Source organism: Phocoena phocoena, chromosome 1, assembly GCF_963924675.1.
Source record: "Phocoena phocoena chromosome 1, mPhoPho1.1, whole genome shotgun sequence".
Lineage (NCBI taxonomy): Eukaryota > Metazoa > Chordata > Mammalia > Artiodactyla > Phocoenidae > Phocoena > Phocoena phocoena.
In genome coordinates this window covers 147,748,948-147,754,947 of record NC_089219.1, presented here as the reverse complement: position 1 = coordinate 147,754,947, position 6,000 = coordinate 147,748,948, and positions in this window count along the sequence as shown.

Sequence of the window (6,000 nt, the reverse complement as noted above, 5' to 3'; positions counted from 1 at the left end):
AAACCACCTGCCTTTCCTCTTGTATTTTTTTCATTTTGGTAAATGCTGTTACTAATTCACCCATTCACTCAAGCCAGAAACTTTAGAATTATTTTCAACTTCTCTTTATCCTCATCTTCTACATTAATTGACTGGGTTATTATCAATTTTCCCTGAACAAAGTCACCCCTCTTCTCTGCCACCACTGCTACTGCTTAGTCTTCATATTTTGCCGCCATTCACTCCCTGCTGTTTTCCAGGTTTTCTATTGTTTTAAGCAATATCGTTCTACAAGTACAAAATATGTAGGATGGTATTCAAGGTTCTTTGACAGTTTGGACCTTGCTTTCATTTCCAGTCATAGCCGTTCTGGTATATTCTTGGTCTTTCCTGAACACACATTCATTCGTGCATTTACAAATATTTGTATAATGTCAGCTGGTGGTGCTAGGTGCTTGGAGGATACAGAGGTAAATAAGACAGCCAAGAATGTTGCCCATTAGTGCTGATAGAATGCCATGCACACTGTCTCTCGTTTTGGATCATGCTCTTTCATCTGCCCTTTACACTTTAATAGAGTTTCTAGTAATCTTTCATACCCTACCCAAGTGTCATCTCCTTTCTGAAGTGTTACGAACTTTGCCAGGTAGTATTCCTTCTTGTGTTTCAGTAGTACTTTATATTCTATACTTCTGTTATAGTGCTTGCTATATTATACTTGTTTATAGTTGACCTTTCTCCCTAGGTTAAATTTAAAAGTGGGAGGGGAGGAGAGAAATGAAGGAGGAATACAGAAATAAGGATTAAGGCAAGGCATAGGAAGAGACAAGAAGGGAAGGAGAGAAGGAAAACAGGAGAAGCAGTATGAGCAGTAAAGACACAGACTCTGAGCGTGGCCTGTGCTTTTCATGCGTCGCCTCAGGGAGCACTTGCCTCATCAGGAAGCTCAGGGTGAAAGCACAGCCGCCAAAGCAGGAGTGAGAGCGACTTGACATTGGGAGGGAGACCCCAAAGAGGCTGCAGCCACAGGAGGCTGGAGTCCTGGCTGCTGTCGGCCTTCCCTGAGGGCTTCGACCGGGCCCCTCAGGTTGCGCACCGGCTGAGCGCCGCCCGCCTCATTTACCCTGTCCTGCTTCATGTCACTGACCCAGTCGCCCTGTTGCCAGAATGAGCTGAGGTCTGAAAGTTGATCAGCAGGACCAGGCATAACATGGGCCTCTTCTCTTGCGGTTTCACTTGCCAATGACCACTATCTTGATAATTCCATGTAGCTGACAGGGTGTTGGTCCTCCCACGTGGTGTCAGGCCTGAGCCTCTGAGATGGGAGAGCCAAGTTCAGGACATTGGACCACCAGAGACCTCCCAGCCCCACATAAAATCAATTAGTGAGAGATCTCCCAGAGATCTCTGTCTCAGTGCTAAGACTCAGCTACACCCAACAGCCAGCAAGCTCCAGTGCTGGACACCCCATGACAAACAACTAGCAAGACAGGAACACAACCCCACCCATTAGCAGAGAGGGCTGCCTAAGATCATACTAAGTTCACAGGTATCCCAAAACACACCACCAGATGCGGCCCTGCCCATGCCAAAGCCAAGATCCAGCCTGACACACCAGAACACAGGCCACCAGGAAACCTACACAAGCCACTGAACCAACCTCACCCACTTAGGGCAGACACCAAAAACAACGGGAACTATGAAACTGCAGCATGCGCAAAGGAGACTCCAAACACAGTAAGTTAAACAAAATGAGAAGGCAAAGAAATATGCAGCAGATGAAGGAGCAAGGTAAAAACCCACCAGACCAAACAAATGAAGAGGAAATAAGCAGTCTACCTGAAAAAGAATTCAGAGTAATGATAGTAAAGATGATCCAAAATCTTGGAAATAGAATGGAGGAAATAGGAGAAATGTTTAACAAGGACCTAGAAGAACTAAAGAGCAAACAACCAATGATGAGCAGCACAATAAATGAAGTTAAAAATTCTCTAGAAGGAATCAATAGTGGAATAACTGAGGCAGAAGAATGGATAAGTGACCTGGAAGATAAAATAGTGGAAATAACTACCACAGAGCAGAATATAGAAAAAAGAATGAAAAGAATTGAGGACAGTCTTAGAGACCTCTGGGAAAACATTATACGCACCAACATTCGAATTATAGGGGTGCCAGAAGAAGAAGAGAAAAAGGAAGGGTCTGAGAAAATATTTGAAGAGATTATAGTTGAAAACTTCCCTAACATGGGAGAGGAACAAGTCAATCAAATCCAGGAAGTGCAGAGAGTCACATACAGGATAAACCCAAGGAGAAAAACACCAAGACACATATTAATCAACCTATCAAATATTAAATACAAAGAAAAAATACTAAAAGCAGCAAAGGAAAAGCAACAAATGACATACAAGGGAATCCCCATAAGGTTAACAGCTGATCTTTCAGCAGAAACTCTGCAAGCCAGAAGGGAGGGGCAGCACAGCACATATTTAAAGTGATGAAAGGGAAAAACCTACAACCAAGATTACTCTACCCAGCAAGGATCTCATTCAGATTAGACGGAGAAATTAAAAGCTTTACAGACAAGCAAAAGCTAAGAGTTCAGCACCACCAAACCAGCATTACAACAAATGGTAGAGGAATTTCTGTAGGCAAGAAACACAAGAGAAGGAAAAGACCTACAATAACAAACCCAAAACAATTAAGAAAATGGTAATAGGAACATACATATCAATAATTACCATAAATGTAAATGAATTAAATGCTCTAACCAAAAGATATAGACTGGCCGAATGGATACAAAAACAAGACCTGTATATATGCTGTCTACAAGAGACCCACTTCAGACCTAGGGACACATACAGACTGAAAGTGAAGGGATGGAAAAAGATATTCCTTGCAAATGGCAATCAAAAGAAAGCTGGAGTAGCAATTCTCATATCAGATAAAATAGACTTTAAAATAGACTATTACAAGTACAAAGAAGGACACTGCATAATGATCAAGGGATCATTCCCAGAAGAAGATACAACAATTGTAAATATTTAGGCACCCAACATAGGAGCACCTCAATTAGGCAAATGCTAACAGCCATAAAAGGGGAAATCGACAGTAACACAATCGTAGTAGGGGACTTTAACACCCCACTTTCATTAATGGCCAGATCATCCAAAACTTTAACACCCCACTTTTACCAATGGCCAGATCATCCAAAATGAAAATAAATAAGGAAACACAAGCTTTAAATGACACATTAGACAAGATGGACTTAATTGATATTTATAGGACATTCCATCCAAAAAAACCAGAATATACTTGCTTCTCAAATGTTCATGGAACATTCTCCAGGATAGATCATATCTTGGGTGACAAATCAAGCCTTGGTAAATTTAAGAAAATTGAAATCATATCAAGCATCTTTTCTGACCACAACACTGTGAGACTAGATATCAATTACAGGAAAAAAAATCTGTAAAAAATACAAACACTTGGAGGCTAAACAATATGCTGCTAAATAACCAAGAGATCACTGAAGAATCAAAGAGGAAATCAAAAAATACCTAGAAACAAATGACAAAACACAACGACCCAAAACCTGTGGGATGCAGCAAAAGCAGTTCTAAGAGGGAAGTTTATAGCAATACAATCCTACCTTAAGAAACAGGAAACATCTCGAATAAACAACCTAACCTTACACCTAAAGTAGTTAGAGAAAGAAGAATAAAAATACCCAAAAGTTAGCAGAAGGAAAGAAATCATAAAGATCAGACCAGAAAAAAATGAAAAGAAATGAAGGAAATGATAGCAAAGATCAATAAAACTAAAAGCTGGTTCTTTGAGAAGATAAACAAAATTGATAAACCATTAGCCACACTCATCAAGAAAAAAAGGCAGAAGACTCAATCAGAATTAGAAATGAAAAAGGAGAAGTTACAACAGACACCACAGAAATACAAAGCATCCTAATAGACTACTACAAGCAACTCTATGCCAATAAAATGGACAACCTGGAAGAAATGGACAAATTCTTAGAAAGAGAAGAAAAAGAAATAAAAGGAATCCCAATTGGAAAAGAACAAGCAAAGGTGTCACTGTTTGCAGATAACATACCACTATACAGAGAATCCTAAAGATGCTACAAGAAAACTACTACAGCCAATCAATGAATTTGGTAAAGTAGCAGGATATAAAATTAATGCACAGAAATCTCTTTCATTCCTATACACTAATGATGAAAAATCTGAAAGAGAAATTAAGGAAACATTCCCACTTACCACTGCAACAGAAAGAATAAAATACCTAGGATTAAACCTACCTAAGGAGACAAAAGACCTGTCTGCTGAAAACTATAAGACACTGATGAAAGAAATTAAAGACGATACAAACAGATGGAGAGATATACCATGTTCTTGGATTGGAAGAATCAATGTTGTGAAAATGACTATACTACCCAAAGCAATCTACAGATTCAGTGCAATCCCTATCGAACTACCAATGGCATTTTTCACAGAAGTAGAACAAAAAGTTCACAATTTGTACGGAAACACAAAAGACCCCGAATAGCCAAAGCAATCTTGAGCACGAAAAACAGAGCTGGAGGAATCAGGCTCCCTGACTTAGACTATACTACAAAGCTACGGTAATCAAGATAGTATGGTACTGGCACAAAAACAGAAATATAGATCAATGGAACAGGATAGAGAACCCAGAGATAAACCCACGCACATATGGTCACCTTATCTCTGATAAAGGAGGCAAGATTTTACAGTGGAGAAAAGACAGCCTCTTCAATAAGTGGTTCTGGGAAAACTGGACAGCTACATGTAAAAGAATGAAATTAGAACACTGCCTAACACCATACACAAAAGTAAACTCAAAATGGATTAAAGATCTAAATATAAGTTGAGATACTATAAAACTCTTAGAGGAAAACATAGGTAGAACACTCTGTGACGTAAATCACAGCAAAATCCTTTTGGACCCACCTCCTAGAGAAATGGAAATAAAAACAAAAATAAACAAATGGGACCTAATGAAACTTAAAAGCTTTTGCACAGCAAAGGAAACCATAAACAAGACGAAAAGACAACCCTCAGAATGGGAGAAAATATTTGCCAACAAAGCAACTGACAAAGGATTAATCTCCAAAATAAAGAAGCAGCTCAATATGAAAAAAACAAACAAACCAATCCAAAAATGGACAGAAGACCTAGAAAGATATTTCTCCAAAGAAGATATACAGATTGCCAACAAACACATGAAAGGATCCTCAACATCACTGATCATTAGAGAAATGCAAATCAAAACTACAATGAAGTATCACCTCACACTGGTCAGAATGGCCAGCATCAAAAAATCTACAAATAATAAATGCTGGAGAGGGTGTGGAGAAAAGGGAACCCTCTTGCACTGTTGGTGGGAATGTAAATTGATACAGCCACTGTGGAGAACAGTATGGAGGTTACTTGAAAACTAAAAATAGAACTACCATATGAGCCAGCAATCCCACTGCTGGGCATATAACCCTGATGAAACCATAATTCAAAAAAGAGACGTGTACCACGATGTTCATTGCAGCACTATTTACAATAGCCAGGACGTGGAAGCAACCTAAGTGTTCATTGACAGATGTATGGATAAAGAAGATGTGGCACATATATACAATGGGATATTACTCAGCCATAAAAGGAAACGAAATTGAGCTACTTGTAGTGAGGTGGATGGACCTAGAGTCTGCCATGCAGAGTGGAGTAAATCAGAATAAGAAAAACAAATACCATAGGCTAACACATATATATGGAATCTAAAAAAAAATGGTTTTGAACAACCTAGTGGCAGAATAGGAATAAAGATGCAGATGTAGAGAATGGACTTGAGGACGTGGGGAGGGGGAAGGGTAAGCTGGGAAGAAGTGAGAGAGTAGCACTGACATATATACACTACCAAATGTAAAATAGATAGCTAGTGGGAAGCAGCCGCATAGCACAGGGAGATCAGGTCGGTGCTTTGTGACCACCTAGAAGG